General features: G+C 45.6%; 1 long non-coding RNA gene across 1 annotated transcript in view; it reads left to right on the top strand.

Annotated features, from left to right (window-relative positions):
• Nucleotides 1–15843: 15843 nt before the first annotated feature.
• Nucleotides 15844–17063, top strand: part of LOC128773468 (uncharacterized) — a 55525-nt gene continuing 54305 nt past the window's right edge. The window contains exon 1 of the long non-coding RNA XR_008417723.1: nt 15844–16305. This is a non-coding gene — a long non-coding RNA (uncharacterized LOC128773468). The remainder of the gene's footprint in view (nt 16306–17063) is intronic.

Genomic DNA, 17063 nt, shown 5'->3' on the forward strand with positions numbered 1-17063 from the left:
CTGCCATTCCCTTCCCCCCCAAAAAGATGTCCTGACCCGAAACAATCTTTTCTTCCCTTTTGCCAATAACCTCCGTGACCCACCCTATCTAGGAAAACCTTGCGTTTTGCACAACTCCTCGAAACATCTCTCTACTTGCTGGATGCAAGAATGCTGCCCATTCATGAATTGCTTAATAAAGCCAATTACATCTTCGAATTCTCTCAGTTGAAATTTTCTTTAACACTTTGAAGGATTCTAAGAAGGCGGGGGGGGGGGGGGTGATGCCATCAGAAAATTTGCATTTTAAGAAGATAATTGGGCTGCTCTGTGGAGAGCAGATTCAGAAGGGAGCCTGTGTGGAAACCTGAAGAGCGGTTAGGGGGCTGTGGGACTAAGGGGGCATAGACCAAAGGGGCGTGGACTAAACGAGAATTAACAAAGGGGCATGGACTGAGGGGTGTGGAGCAAGGGGGCGTGAACTAAGGAGGCATGGAGTAAGGGGGCGTGGACTAAGGAGGCGTGGAGTAAGGGGGCGGGGACTAAGGTGGTGGCTCAGAAGACAGAGACAATGGATGGATCGACGGGAATTTAGGTGGTCAGAACAGCAGGAGTTACCACTGGACTGGATACAGGAGGGGAAAGAGCCGCAAGCGTCATGGATGATGCCTGGGTTTCTAGCTCACGTAACGGAAGGGGGTGCTGTCGTTCACGGAAATGGTGAGACCAGAGGAGAACCACACCAGGCAAGGGGCTGGTGTACAGACTCAAGGTTCAGTGTTGGACATTTTGGGTACGAGGAACCTTAGAGACAGTCTTGAGAAGAAAACAAGGACTGGGTTTGGGGAAGCAGTCTGCCCTGGAGATGGACAGGCGAGAGCCCTCCACGCCTTGGGATGGGTTAAGATGAGGTCTTGTCAGAGAGTGAGAAGACAAGAAGCTTCAGGCAAATCCCAACATTCCTGCTCTGAAATCCCCTCCACCCTGGGCGCACGCAGTTCTTCCTCATGCCACAGGCAGCCTATCTGTACCGCACTGCTGATGTACTTTGTCCCTTTTCCAACCCAAACCTTTGATCAGCACATCATCTGTGTAGTTGAGACAGGGAAACTGAAGGGACTACTTTTTGCTCCTTTTCCTGCTTCTGTGCTTATCAGGACCTGCGCCCCCACTTTACATGTGCCTTATGGTACTGATGATGTATGTCCTCCTTGTAAAGGTTAAGGAGTTAATGATTTCTTTGGAGCCTTCCTGCATAATAGATAACATCTTAGGTGTGACTGGGCAGAGTTGTCATGAACATTTTCCACGACCTGACTCCAGACACCCTTAGGCCAAGATCCCTGGTTCCAGGGCATAAGTGACTTATGAAGGACATCTATCTGAGCACATGTCTTTGTTTTAACCAGTTTTAAGATGCCCGAGAGGACATGTATATCAGACCACCATCCTCAGTAAAAACCCCAGACCCCAAGCAAAGAGGAGATTCACTTTTCTATCTTTTCTGAGTCTCTCAGATGCTTTGTCTGTATCTGCTCTATCTCTGTATCTTCAATAAACTCTTTTCTCACTTCCTCTCGGCTGTTTGATTTCTATCCTCTGCAAAGCCAAGGACCCTCTTGGCTCATCCTGCTGGACCCCCTCTGGGTCCTCAGACCCAGCCAGCCTGCATCAGTTTGTATTCTTGCCAAAGATATATATTCTGACGTGAATTGTGAGGAAACAATCAGACAAATCCAGATCATAGGATAATATACAAGACAAGTAGCCTGGGGCACCTTCCAAAGTATCAATGTCATGAAAAGCAAAAAATAAAATAAATCCAGGATCTAGATTAAAGGAGGAGGGAAAAATGACAATTAAATGTAATATGTATCATTGACTAGATCAGAAGTATAAAGAAAAAGAATCACAAGATATTTGGGGGACAGTAGGGAAATAAATATGGTATATTAGAGAATATTTATCATATCAACGCTAAGTTTCTTAGGTGTGGGGTTATGTGGGAAAATATCCTGGTTCTCAGGAAGTATATGCCACATAGTGTTTAGGGATATTATGTCTGTAACTTTCAACTGTTTAGGAAGAAAAAAAAAAAAAAAATATATATATATATATATATATATATACATAAGAGAGAGAAACAAGCAAATATTGGAATATATTAACAAATGAGGAGTCTAAGTGAAGGTTTTATGAGTATTTGTAAATACTCATTTACTGTAAATACTCATTACTCTTATAAATTTTAATTTTTATATGTCTTCAAATAAATAGGGAACTTGCAAGTCTTCTGAGGCCAACGACCCAGAGTTGGGCCAGAGTTTACCAGGATACAGCACTTCATAAGACTGCCTTCACTTCAGACACTGGCCATGAGTTTGGGGGTCCTCAGGCCACCCTCACATCTGACCAGCTGGCTACAAATTCGGGACCTCCCACTACCACCTCGGATTTGGTAACTCACTAGAACATCCCACAGAACTCGGGAAAGTGATATACTTACAAGTTGTTTTATATAGCAAAAGGATGCAAATCAGAACCAGTCAAAAAAGATGAAACATACAGGCGAAGGGGGCTCTGGGAGGGTCCCATTCTTCTCTCCCCCTGGAGTCAGGAGCTGTTACCCTCTCACACACAGAGGTGTGACAATGCACAGAGTATTGCCATCCAGGGAGGTTCACCCAAACTTGAATGTCCAGAGTTTTATTGAGGTTTCATTACATATCTACACCTCTCCCCTCCTCCCTAGTAGTCAAGCCGATATCAGATGACTCAAAGCTCCAACTCTCTAATCACAGCATTGGTCTTTCTGGCTTGGCCCATCCCCAGACTAAGCCATTTCATCAGTATAAATTCTCAGGGCCCATGGATAACAAAGACTCTCTTATTCCTCAGGAAATTCTAAGGATTTTAGAGGTTATCCCTAGGGATCAGGGACAAGGGCCAGCCACATTCTTTTTAACATAGAAATAAAACAAAATATACTTAAAAACAAATCTGGTTTTTTTTTTTCTATCAAGAACCACAGCAAATAGGCCTAGAGCATTTGAATCAAAAACTATCAGACTCCAGGGACATTGTCTCCGCTCCACTCAGTCTCCTACAGCAGCACAATCTGTTTGCATCTTGAGTTTAAAGAGGCCACTTAGAAGTCTCGACAGTTCCCATTTCAAAGGCATTAAGAGAAGTCATTTCACTTTTCTGCACAGGGTCAGCTGCAAACAGTAAATACACAGTTGTATGGGAGTGAGGAAATAATTTACATTTGTTGCCCAGAACTCCCCAGTTCAATTTAATATGCCAAATTCTTAGGATAATCACAGCCTATACTGCTTCAATCAAATCGGATCCTTCTAACTATCCAACTCAAACAGGAGGAAGTAAGAATTTCATGAGCAGTGTGAAAAATCACTGTATAATTGTAAATTAGAACTGTAATCAGTCCTCTGGCCCCTGGGCCTTCTTCATCACTAGGCTGTGAACCACAATGACTTACTGTGAATGTATCTGCAGAAGAGCTCCAAGGCACAGGACAGAGAGAACTGCCTCATTCATATAGCTTGTGAGAACAGAGGGAATGTGCATAAAAAGTGAAAAAAAGGGAGGCTTGTTATCCAGCAAATAGAGGCTCTAGAAGCATCCATATTTGCACTGTAACTAGTTTGTTTTAAAAATATGAAAGTGATACATGAACATCGGTTTAAAAAAAAAACAGTAAAAGGGTACAGCAGGAATCACATTCAAAATGTTTAGGGGTGCCTGGGTGGCTCAGTCGGTTAAGCGCCTGACTTTAGCTCAGGTCGTGATCTCACGGTTCATGAGTTTGAGCCCCTCATCAGGCTCTGTGCTGACAGCCCAGAGCCTGGAGCCTGCTTCAGATTCTGTGTCTCCCTCTCTCTTCACCCCTCCCCAGCTCATGCTCTCCCTCTCTCTCTCTCTCTCTCTCTCTCTCTCTTTCTCCCTCTCTCTGTCAGAAGTAAACATAAAAAAAAAAAAAAACCAAAATGTTTAACAACTGAGATGTCTGAATGGCTCAGTCAGTGGACCATGTGTCTCTTGATTTCAAGGTAGAGCCCCACAATGGGTGTAGAGTTTACTTAAACAACAACAACAACAACAACAAAAACATGTTTAACAACTCTGTCAAGAAGGGCACAGACCAGTCAGAACAGATTCTAGACACTGTACTAGGGAAGACCCACTGAATAGCAGTTTGGATATACACCAGAAAAGAAATTTTGGGGGGCACCTGGGCATCTCAGTTGGTTGGATACCCAACTCTTGATTTCAACTCAGGTCATGATCCTGTAGTTCATGGGATCAGGGCCCACATTGGGCTCTGCACTGATGGCATGGAGCCTGCTTGGGATTCTCTCTCTCCCTCTCTCTCTCTGTCTCTCCCCTGCTCGTGCATGCTCTCTCTCTCTTTCAAAATAAATAAACATTAAAAAAAAAAAAAAGAAAATTTTCATCCCAGAATCCCAGCTCCAGTCTCCAGAAGTGCTGTTAATTTCTTAAGACTTGTTCCAGAGAGGCGCCTGGGTGGCTCAGTCAGTTGAGTGTCCCAACATTTGGCTCAGGTCATGGTCTCACGGTTCATGAGTTCAAGCCCCACATCAGGCACGGAGCCTGCTTTGGATCCTCTGTCCGCCCCCTCTGCCTCTCCCCTGCCCATACTCTCACTTTCAAAAATAAATACACATTTTTTAAAAAGTTAAAAGCAAAAAACTTGTTCCAGAAATGTTTTATACATCTATCAGCATATCTGTGCACTTATGTATCCTTTTTTGTATAGGTCCCTGTTTTTGAAAACAACATACTATTCTGTAGCATACTTTTTCCTTTTATTTAAAAAAAAAGTTTTTTTAACGTTTACTTATTTTTGAGAAAGAGACAGAGCTCAAATAGGGGAGGGGCAGAGAGAAAGGGAGACAGAACCTGAAGCAGGCTCCAGGCTCTGAGCTGTCAGCACAGAGCCCGACGTGGGGCTCAAACCCACGAATTGTGAGATCATGACCTGAGCCGAAGTTGGACACTTAACTGACTGAGTCACCCAGGCGCCCCCATACTTTTTTAATAATGCATCTTAGACATCTTTCTACATCTGCAGAAGTAGAGTTACCTCATTTTTGTGAAGGTTGAACAATGCTGCTGAAAGGGAGAAAATTTTGCCACCCCAAGGTATGCCTCTTTGACATCCTGATTATTTTAAGCTGGTTATTTTTTTAAGTTTTATTTTTATTTATTTTTAGAGAGAGAGACGGTGCAAGAGCATGAGCAGGGTAGGGGCAGAGAGAGACTCCCAAGCTGGCTCCGCACTGCGAGAGCCAAGCTGGACGCAGGGCTCAGTCTCACAAACTGTGAGATCATGACCCGAACTGAAGTCAAGAATTGGACACTTAACAGAGTGAGCCACCCAGGCACCCCTTAAACTGGTTATTTTTAAGGAAACTGCAGACACAAGAGAAGCTCTGAAACAGAGTCAAAGTTACCTTTTTGTAAGAGACATACACGTGTATAAGGGAAATCTCCCTTTCTAAGGGTGTCGCCTTTGATGTACCAGGAAGTTGGGGATCACTCTAAATCACTATTATCAATGGAGAAGGCATGGACTTAAATCTATATAACAACTCTACCCTTGTCCACTCTGTTTTTCTTGGTGACCTGCCATATCTGACTCCCCATCCCCAACATCCTCTTTTGTCTTTAAATGAAGATGGTATTTAAGATGATGGCTTTAGGCATTTCAGCAAATTACTGTTTTTCCTGATGAATAACAGGAGGTGTACATGTTATTAAATTTTTGTTCATTTTTCTCCTGTTAGTCTATCCTATGCCAGTTTAATTATTAGACCAGCCAAAGAACTTAGAAGAATTGAGGGAATTTTTTTTTTCTCCCCAACACTATTCAAAGTGTGGTCTGTGTACCTGTGCTAGTCTAGGAAGTATGTGTTCACGCCTGAGAAAAGATAAGGGAGAGCTCGTACAAGAATGCAAACCATTCATACAAATATATATATATATATACACACACATATTTTTGTATATATATATTTATATATATGTATATTAATTATATATCTAATTATGTATGTGTAATTATATAAATATAATATGTGTGTATGTATATTTATATATATATATATATTTGTTGTTCTTGATAGTCACTGATTTGATTTACATTCTAGCTCAAGCTCCTCCTTATCTCCTAGTAGACCAATAAGAAACAGAATGTTTACTTTGAGCAACACCATCAGTGAGTGTGTACACCATAAGTTATTTAACCAATCCCTTCTTGCTGGGCACTTAGGTTATTACAAGTAAGTATTCTTGTATGCATACATCTTTTTTTTTTTTTTTTTAATTTTTTTTTTCAACGTTTTTTATTGATTTTTGGGACAGAGAGAGACAGAGCATGAACGGGGGAGGGGCAGAGAGAGAGGGAGACACAGAATCGGAAACAGGCTCCAGGCTCCGAGCCATCAGCCCAGAGCCTGACGCAGGGCTCGAACTCACGGACCGCGAGATCGCGACCTGGCTGAAGTCGGACGCTTAGCCGACTGCGCCACCCAGGCGCCCCTGTATGCATACATCTTTATGCACTTGAAAGAGCTTTTCTGTTACAGATTCCCAAGGTTGAAATCAAGGAGAAAAAGCGGATCGTGATGGTGCTAGTGGTTAGAATGGAACTCAGAGATAACTAGTCCAACTCTTGCCTTTCACTGATGGGAAAAACTGAAACCAGAAAGGTAAAAGCTAGGTCCAAAGTCAAACAAGTCAGTGGTAGAAGTAGGAATGGGTCCAATTCCTCTTAAAGGAGCAATGACCTGGACAGAAGACCTCAGGGTCTGAGCTAAGGGGATGAATGGATATATACTCAGCCTGCAGAGTGACTCTGTCTCCAATACCAGTGTTAAGTTGGAACAAGTAAGGGTATCTCAAAGTCCCCCCAACCCGGGGTCTGATTTGCAAGAAATCTGGGTCTCATTTTCCATTTTCGTGGATGTTATTAGGCCTTTTAAGAAGACGTGGGAAGGAGAGTCTGAAGCACACTGTCTGGGCCTGATTGTAGTAGCCATCCCATGGAGGAAGGAAGGAAAAGGTTGCGTTAGACCAGGATGTCCTATGAAGGGAGATGATTCACCTGGAACTTAGAAGAGTTAAATGACTGTGTGCTCTAATAAGAGAAAGAAAAGGAACCACGAAAAGAATTAGAGGCAAAGGAAGGATTAAAAGGGCAGAGGGTAGAATGTGTAAGACAAGGACTGAGGCATGGGTTCAGCAGAGGCTAGAGGAACCGACGAAGAAATTGAAGGAGAAATAGAGCAGGAGAGTCCCAGATGCCAAGAAAACAAAGCTCCAGGAAGAAACAAGTACCTGATGGCAGCACGTGCAGAAGAGCACTCAAATGAGATGAGGGCTTTAAAATATCCATTGGATTTGGCAACACAGAAGCCACTGGAGACCTCTCTGAGAGTCACATCAGCAAAGCAGTGACGCCAGCAGCATCTAGGCTGTGGTGGGCAGAGGAGGAAGCAAGAGGAAGAAAATGGCACCATTGAGTGTAGATGATCCTTGGGCAGATTCTTGGAGCGGGGGGAGGGGGAAGTTGGGGGGAGCACAAGAGCACATCCTAGAAGACCTTTGCTCAACTTCTTCATGCACAGGCAGGTCAGTCACTGCCAAGGCCAGATGTAGTTAGAGAGAGAAAGGGGGAGTCCCAGGTACAGTACCAGCCGCTGCTGAATCTTGGTTCCCTGGGGATTGGTATAACTTACCCATGGTAACAGAACTCTATGTCCATACTCTTTGCAAGATGTATGCATGAGCTACGATAGTAACAACAGCCACCATTTACTGAAAACTTATTCATGCAAAACTAAGAGCTTTACATAAATTATTTCATGTAATCCTCACAACAACTCTGTGAAGCAGGCCTTACTATTTTCTTCAATTCCCAAACAATGAAACCAATGACACACAACTTATGTAGCCTGCTATAGGTCATCTAGCCAACACATGGCAGCATCAGAATTCAAACCCAGGCTCGTTCTACACCAACAGTGTGCTCCTCATGGTGAAGCCAGGGTCCCACAAGCTGGACTGTAGGAAGCACAGGCATCAGGATCACCTGGGGAGTGTCTGAAAAGGGCAAATCCCCAGGTTCCATAAAAGATCTACTCACTCCAAATCCATGAACGTAAAGGCCAGAACCTGTACTTCTACGAAGCTCCCCAAACGACTCTTATGCTCACAGAAGTCTTCTTATAGGAAGCACTGAACTCCTCACTGTTTGAGCTGCCTGTTGGTGGTCTCCACCCACACTGGGATTCACACTCTTTCCTGAGGACAACGATGGCCTGGACTGCATGTTTGAGATAAAGGAGCTTCTCAGACCCTAACCTGAACCTACTGAACGAGGATTTCCAGGGGAGAGGACTAGCTATCTGTACATTTAGCAACTTCCCAGGCAATTCTTATGTTCAGGGAAGACTGATAAACACTGTTACGTTATTCACAGCTGAAAGTATCCTAAGCACTACCCTGGGCTCCAATTTAGGGTCTAACACTTAATCCTTTTAAGCTTCATTTGCCTCATCTGTAAAATGGGCACAGATATACCTGCTTGGTAGAGCCATGGTGAAGATTAGACACTATACTGATTAGGATTAGATTTCCCCGCTTATTTTTTTTATTAATTTCTTTTTTTTTTAATGTTTATTTATTTTTGAGAGACAGAGAGAGACAGAGTGTGAGCAGGGGAGGGGCAGAGAGAGAGGGAAAGACACAGAATCTGAAGAGGCTCCAGGCTCTGAGCTGTCAGCACAGAGCCCGACGTGGGGCTCAAACTCACAAGCTGTGAGATCATGACCTGAGCCGAAGTCGGACGCTTAACTGACTGAGCCACCCAGGCGCCCCAGATTTCCCTGCTTATAACGCAAAGTAGCAATAGCTTGAACAGGTTTTTCTCTCAGGGGCATCTGAGTGGCTCAGTCAGTTGAGTGTCTGACTTTGGCTCGGGTCATGACCTCATGATTTGTGAGTTTAAGCCTCACTGCTTAAGTGAACCTTAAGGTTCACTGCTGTCAGTGCAGAGCCCGCTTCAGATAAGACCCTTACTATATGTCTGTTTGCCCATTCATTATTAATAAACTGCCTCTTGGTGCAAAATGGCTGCTGAGGTTACAGCCATTTTGTCTTTAGTCCTGGCAGAGAGAAGGAAAGAAGGGATGCACCTTCCAGCTGAGTCAGATCCCCTTAAGGAGCATTACTGGTAGGTCCTCATAATACTTCTGCATATATTGCATGACCAGAAGACATATATATAATCATAGAGTCACAACCAGTTGCAAGGAAGGCAGGGAACTGAAATGTTTTAGTTCAGCATCAGGTCTTTGCCACCCAAATAAATCAAGTTTCTGTTACTTAGGAGAACAAACATTGGTGTGGCAGCCACAGAAATGTGCTTCCACAGACTTCCTACTGCACAGAGCTGAGGACGCCAGCTGCTGTGCTTTGAAATTCATTGGCTGCACGCCCGCCATCAATGACTGAGTTTGGTTGGGTACAAAGTCAGTTCGAGAGACAAAGGACTCCTTTGTTGATCGGCTTTGGCTCAAGGACTCTCTGATAGCTTTGCCCAACCTTTTTGTTAGACTGTATTTTCCTTAAAATATAGGACATTCTGGGACACTTGGACCCAACTGTATCTTCCATTCCCCTTCACTTGGGGTCTGATGGTCCTCCTGGACTTCTCTAGCTCTCTTCCTAATTCCTTTGAAACAGACATTTCCCCCTAGTAAAACCCTTGCACAATTAATCCCATCCTGGTGTCTGCTTCTTGAAGGACCTGGGCTAACAAAATTGCAAAGGCAAGTCATAGTCTCCAGCACAGATTCAATAACGCATGTAACACCTGCATAACACAGGATGGGCATGTGGTAAGCACTCAATAGATAATAGCTGTGTGGTGATAATGGTGGTGGTGGAGGACGATGGGGAGGAGAAGTAGTGCAGAGCTGGCTTTCGGAGAAAGGAGTGTTTACAGACTTGGGGGGCAGGAAGTGGGGGACAAAGGTCTGAGGCAAATCACTCTGATGCTCCTTCATCCCCAGAATGTTTCTACTACAGTAAAATCTGGTTAAAATCAGCACCAAAGTCAATATGAAAGGGGAAAAAAGACTCTCGATAGTTGTCATCACAGGGAAACTGAACTGTTATTACTTAGCGCTAGCCATTTCAGGAAGAAGAAAGGGGGGAAAAAGAAGAAGAAAATTTAGGGCAGGCCCTGAAACAAAACTGCACAAAATAAACCCAGTATCCTGAGCAAAACTTGTCCTCATATTGGACAAATGGTAATCAAAAATTACTTGTCATGGTGACCTAAGAACCCTACTCCCATAAGACACCTCCTTTGCAGACATTTTATTTTTTTTAATTTGTTATTTTTTAATGTTTATTTTTGAGAGAGAGAGAGAGAGAGAGAGCATGAGCAGGGGAGGGGCAGAGAGACAGGGAGACACAGAATCTGAAGCAGGCTCCAGGCTCTGAGCTTCAGTACAGGGCCCGATGCAGGGCTTAAACTCACAAGCTGTGAGATCATGCCCGGAGTCAAAGTTGGATGCTTATAACCAACTGAGCCACCCAGGCACCCCTGCAGACATTTTATATAGGACCCTCTACTTCTGTTTTTCCACAAACACAGCCTGAATTGGCACCCACATGTATCAGATTTAAAGCCCATACAGTGCTTCTTAAATACTTCCTTGGTGTCTAAAACCAAGTTGACCTACCCATGCAAAATTACCTGATACAGTAGCCTTGGGTTTCCACTGGCCTCTGTATTAGTTACCAACTGCTGTGTAATAAATTACCACCCAAACTTAGCAGCTGAAAATAACAAACACTGTCTCACAGAGCTAAGGACAGACTTAGCTGGATGGTCTGGCTCAACGTCTCTCATAGGGTTTCAGTCCAGGTACGAGATGGACTGGAGGACTTGTTTCCAAGGTGGCTCATACACATGGACCAGCAAGTTAATGTTGGCTCTTGCCAGGCCTAATTCTTTGCTACATGGGTCTCTCCAGATAGTTCCTCATGACATGGCAGCTAGCTTTCCCCAGAGCAAATGATCTGATAGAAACACAGAGACAAAGACAGACACAGAGAGACCAAAAGAGAAGCTGCAGTGTCTTCTAGAAGCTGACCTCAGAAAAGACATGTCGTCGCTCGTCTCATGTTCTGCTGGTCATACAGACTACCCCTGATATGTGAGTGGGGACTCCACAGGGTGTGAAAACCAGGAAGCGGGGGGGTCATTGGGGGCTACCTTACAAACTGGTCACCACAGCCTCAAGGAGAGCTTCCTGGTCCCAAACTCCACCCAAACCTCAGTGGGGGAGATGGGGTGGGTGCAAATTTCACTCTTCACCCCATCCTGGAAACCCAGTGCTGGAGCCCCAGAGAACTGCGTTTTCCCACTTAGCATCACACCATAGGCCTGCACAGACGGACTCACAGACACAGCTCCAGTGACGTCACCGGTGTTTGCTTCACTGTTCAGTGTCCTCCCCCTGAGAACCCATCCCAGAGTTACCTCTTCCACTTGTTCTCTATTGTCTCCAATTCCTTCAACTTTTCATTTTATCCTTTTGCATATTTTGTACTTGTATAATTCCTCTCAAAGCTTTTATGGTTTCAGGTGGAATATTAATACATTTTTTAAAAATTAAGTTTTTGTCCAAAGACTGATGGCTTGCACACATGTGCCATCTAGTGGTAAGAGTGCTAACTGCCAGAATAGAAACCTGGATTTTTCCGTTCTGTTTTTTCAGGGAAGAGGTAATGGGAGGGATGGAAAAGGAGGGAGACGGAGACCTCTCTCTGTGCTTTGTCAGGGAACTAAGGCTGCTGGCGATTTTAGAGACTCCAGGCAGGGCAAAGGAACAGGTGATTCGGTGGCTGGAATCCAACAGGATTTATTGGAATCTAAAGAAGCCAAAAACTAGTGAAAACCCTGCAAATGGAGAAGGCGCTGGTGGTGAAAGGGTTAAGTGAAAGGTGTTAGAAAAGCTAAACAATGAAAATAGACTCGATTCAGACAAATGATGACTTGAAAGGTACTTAATGTGGGTTGATTGCAGATGTGACCAGGCATTTTTTTAAGCATTCACATTAACAGTAGGAAGCAGCTTAGAGTCTAATGTTTTTGTTTTACTCATGAGAAAACTGGGACCCAAAGACACTGAGCACCTTGTCCATTACAGCATGTTAGCCAGAGGTCCAGGGTGACCCCGAGAGCAGTCCTCTTTCCCCAGAACCACACTGCCTCTAATCATATATAGCAGATGCTTATTTGGGTTTTCATTTTGCACAGTTTCAAAATAAAATTCAGATCGTCACATAAAAATGCTGGATCCAGCATGTTTCCAAGGAATTATTACTCACTGGTTTTCAGTTGCACCCTGGCACACCCCAAAAAAAAGTCAGGATGGAGATGGTTATGAAGGACTAGTTTCATTCACCTTCCCTGGATGGCAAAAGCCCTTAGTCCACATGATAAGGAGGGATTCTAGAAGCCAATCCCAGTAGCTGAGGGAGCCCCAGCCTGGGGTAGAGAAGATAAATCCATTCACCTAATGTTAACCTAGCATCTGCTCCGGGCCAGGCTCCTGCAGGATGCTGGACTAGCTAGATCAGCCAATGTACTGGCCATCTCTGTCTGAACTCTGATTGTGTGTTCTCAGACACGGCTTGAGCTACAGCTAAGGTATAGCTGGGGTCTGGGGGGCCCGTGAAGATCTAGTCCAGGGGTCTGTAGTCTCAGACTGAGCTGTCTTGGACACAGCCTAGACTCAGAGACTACTAGGGGAGGGAAGGGCTGGCACTACTATCTAAGCAAGAACTCTATCACATTATAGAACATTTTGATCATCTCAGAGAATTCTATAGGGCAGCTGTGGCCAACAGTGCCCTTTCCTGGGGTTTTTGCTTGTGAGTTTTACCAGTTCCTCCAGGCCCTGTAAACACCGATATAAGCAGAGACAGATAGGAATCACTGGTTTCTGGAAGGGGCAGAGCCCCAGTACAATGGTTGTTCCAGATCTGATATCCTCAGAGGTACAAAATGACCCACATGAGATAGAGGACACTTGGAGTTCAGTTCCTTAAACTTCCTTTAAATTCCTTAAACTTAATTCACAGCATAGCTCCTGTGCTGGTAGAAGGCGCCAGAATAGAGGCAAAAGGAGCAGAAGGAGTATCAAGGGCCTCAATTTTTAAGGTCAGAAAGATCCAAGTTTCTGGACGCCTGGTGGCTCAGTCAGTCAAGCATCCGACTTTTGGTTTCAGCTCAGGTCAAGATCTCATGGTTCATGGGTTCGAGCCCTGTGTCAGGCTCCATGCTGGCAGTGTGGAGCCTGCTTGGGATTCTCTCTCTCACTCTCTCTCTGCCCCTCCCCTGCATGCATGCTCGCTCTCGCTCTCTCCCTCTCTCTAAATAAATAAATAAACTTTAAAAATAATTAAAAAAAAAAAGATCTAGGTTCCTATCCCAACTTCCCCATTATCAGTGGGTGATCTTTGGGCAAGGCTTTGGACACCAGCTTTCTTGCCTGCAAAAAGAATCTAAGACCCACAATTGTTATGAGGGTTAAATGAGACAGTGGATGAGACAGTGCCTGGCCATGACAAATGCAGATTTCCTACTCATCTCTTCTCACCCTTTTGGATGCTACTCTCTAGTCTGATGTGGATAGGAGCCCCACGTCACCTTCTCGTCAGGTACCAGCTGGAGGCTAGTGACGGCTACCTGTTCCACTCATTCTCTCAATGGACATCTGTTATGAAAACAACTGCCTGGGCTCATGTTATGCATGATATATACAGAAAGAAAACAAGTTCCTGAGAGGAGAAGCTTACTGTCTCGTGGGAGAGATTAGTAGGCAAACCAGTGATTATACGGCTAGGGTGGAGAGTACACAGGAGGAAGAGCACACAGGTGATATCATGGTCAAGATAGGAAGGGCGAATCAAAGTTGGCCTGCTCAGCAAGCACATGGAATAGGGCATACCAAAGCAGCGGCAAAAAGGGAGCACATGCAAGAAAGGGAGATTGGAAAGCAAGGTAAATCCAGTTATGAGTGTCTTTGAGCACTGGTCCAAGGAATTTGGCTTGTAGGGAACACAAAGCCTCTAAAAGCGAGTAAAATCATATTTGAGTTTTGAAAACGTTTCTATATTGTCAGTGTGTGACAGCTTAAAAGAGGCAAAACTGGGGGACGAGAGGCCGGCTTCAATTTTCTCTACTTGCTCCCTACCTCACTGGGCTCCAGCTCACAAAGACCTTCTCAGTTCCTTGAATAACAAAATACCAAGTTCTTTCCCACCTCAGGGCCTTTGCACTTGCTGTTCCCGCTGCCTTGATTAATCCTTTCTTGGCTGTCACAGAGCTTCCCTTTTCTCAGCTTTCAGGTCTCAGATCAAGCATTTCTTGCTTTCCCCAATCTCATTTATGGCTCCCTCCATTATTCTCTCTTGTAGCATCCTGTTTCTTTTTTCTACTTACCACTATTTGAAACTTTATTCTCATTTGTGTTCTGTAATCAGTCTGTCTTCCCCATTAGACTGTAAACTCCGTGAGGGTGCGGTCATGTCTGCCCCGTTCAACACCGCGTCCCCAGCACCCAAGCACACTGCCTGGCACCTGGCACTCTCAGTAAATACTGGATGGAGGAGACGGTTAGAATAGCCGGGATGATCATGACTTAACCTAAGGCAGTAGCAGCAAAACTGAGGAAAGGCGATTAACACCACACAAAGTGGACAGGACAGGTGTGAGACCAGAATTCGAATTCGTTCCAACTGTGCTGAGTTGACTACACAGCTCGCTGTATGGCCTGGACAGGTCAACAGCCTTACCCACCACACCCTCGGTTTTCCCCTGAGTAAAATGAGACCATCACCCCTGCAGCTGGGCAGAACGAATGTCCTCCAAGGCAGAAACAAGGCTTGGGCTTGGGCCCGGGCCGAGGGTCATAAAGTACCCCCTGAGGCCAGCCTGGCGTTGAGAACACCCGCAAGAACAGCTGACGCTCCCGGCCGGCGGAAGTCACTGGCCGGTGGAGGTCCAGATGTAAAATGGATCCCCCATATGCACAGCGCCATGGTTCAGTGTACTCTCATAAAGGGTCCCGCGAGCAGCAGAGGATGGGGGTAATTTAAGGCCGCTGTCATTTGTTTCGTTTAAAATAGCTTCCCCATTTCTCAGCAGAGCCCTCAAAAAAGTTCTTAGTGGAAATCTAAACTTGAATTCTCAGGACTATAGGGTAGAATGTTATCCCAGCATGGGATAACCAAGAGGCAAATGGGTCGGTGCTCGCGCTAGGCGCCACCTGGTGGAGAAGGGGGAGCCAGTGTGGAAGGCCCTTCTGGGCCCTCCTCTTCCCCACTGGTTTCGGCCCCATCCGCGACCCCCGAGACCCCAGCGAGAGGTGAGCGCCACGGGCTCCGAAGACCTTCATGGCACTACATTCCCCAGAGGTCTTTGCGCAAAGGAAGGCGACAGAGTGGCGGCTCTCTTCCCTGCCTATAGTGTATGGGCTGTTTTAATCCAGAAAGTTTCGCTCCCCCGGGGCGCTTTCTTCCCCCGCCTCTCAAAGACCCGTCGACTCTGGGGCCACCGGGCACCGCCCCATCTACCCAGGTAGGAAAACTAGGCGCCGCAAAGCCTTCTGGGAAATGTAGTTTCCAAAAAAGACTTCGGGAAGACCCGTCAGGGAGGCCGAGCTTTTGTAGCCAATTAGAGCCGGGCTGGGGCTTGTCACGTGACCTCTGAAGTCAGCTGTCCTGCGGCTTCGCTCTCGCTTGGGTCCGAACTGTGGGTTGGAGCTGTTGCCAGCCCCTGGATTAGACTTCTGGATCTGGGCTCCTCAGTCCCTGAGCTGGCCTTGTTGGCCCGACGCGGCGCTGTCCGCATGTTTTCCTGTACTTAAACTTGTGGCTCTCCGTGACCTCGTGTCAACTTGCAGGCTCTGTAGGACCTCACCATCCTCTTCTACCCTGGCTTCTGCAGCAGCCAGGCTGAGCCACTGGAGTTGCTTCAGAGCTTTAGTGACTAAGCCATTAATCAGTTATTGGATCGCCTCATCTTTGGGGACCTTTTCCACTATCTGTTCTCCACCACCTTGTCCTCACCCATGACTGTGTCGCTTCAGAAACATGGTGTAGTGGGACCACATGACCTAATCATGCGTTGGTGACACTAGAATCAAGGTCTCCGACTTCAGCTAAACCCTCAACTCAGTGGATTGGGACGGCACTGAGGTGAGGAGGCTTTTAAAAAGCAGAGGCAGGGAGTCAGCTGCCCAGACCTCTGGTAGAGTGCAAGGCTTTGGAAGGGCTATCTTTGTTGCTTTCCATGTCACGTTTGTCCTCCTAAAGGCTTCCACCTCACATTCCTACTTTTAATTGTTTTTTTTTTTTTTTACATTTTATTTATTTTTGAGAGAGAGAGAGAAAAAGCAAGCACAAGTGGGGGGCGGGCAGAGAGAGAGAGGGAGACACAGAATCCAAAGCAGGCCCCAGACTCTGAACTGTCAGCACAGAGCCGAATGCGAGGCTCGAACCCACGAACCATGAGATCGTGACCTGAGCCAAAGTCAGTTGCTTAACTGACTGAGCCACCCAGGCGCCACTCACATTCCTACTTTTAATTATTATTATTATTATTTTTACATTTTATTTTTTTTTGAGAGAGAGAGAGAGAGAGAGAAAGCGAGCACAAGTGGGGGGCGGGCAGAGAGAGAGGGAGACACAGAATCCAAAGCAGGCTCCAGACTCTGAGCTGTCAGCACAGAGCCCAATGCGGGGCTGGAACCCACGAACCATGAGATCGTGACCTGAGCCAAAGTCAGTTGCTTAACCAACTGAGCCACCCAGGCACCACTCACATTCCTACTTTTAAAAGAGCCTGAGTGGGACACCTGGCTGGCTCAGTTGGAAGAACAGGGGACTCTTGATCTTGGGGTCCTGAGTTCAAGCCCCAGTTTGGGTGTAGAATTACTTAAAAAAAATAATAATAA

The sequence above is a fragment of the Panthera pardus genome, unplaced genomic scaffold (genome assembly GCF_024362965.1).
Source record: "Panthera pardus isolate Hobbes unplaced genomic scaffold, ASM2436296v1 HiC_scaffold_25, whole genome shotgun sequence".
Lineage (NCBI taxonomy): Eukaryota > Metazoa > Chordata > Mammalia > Carnivora > Felidae > Panthera > Panthera pardus.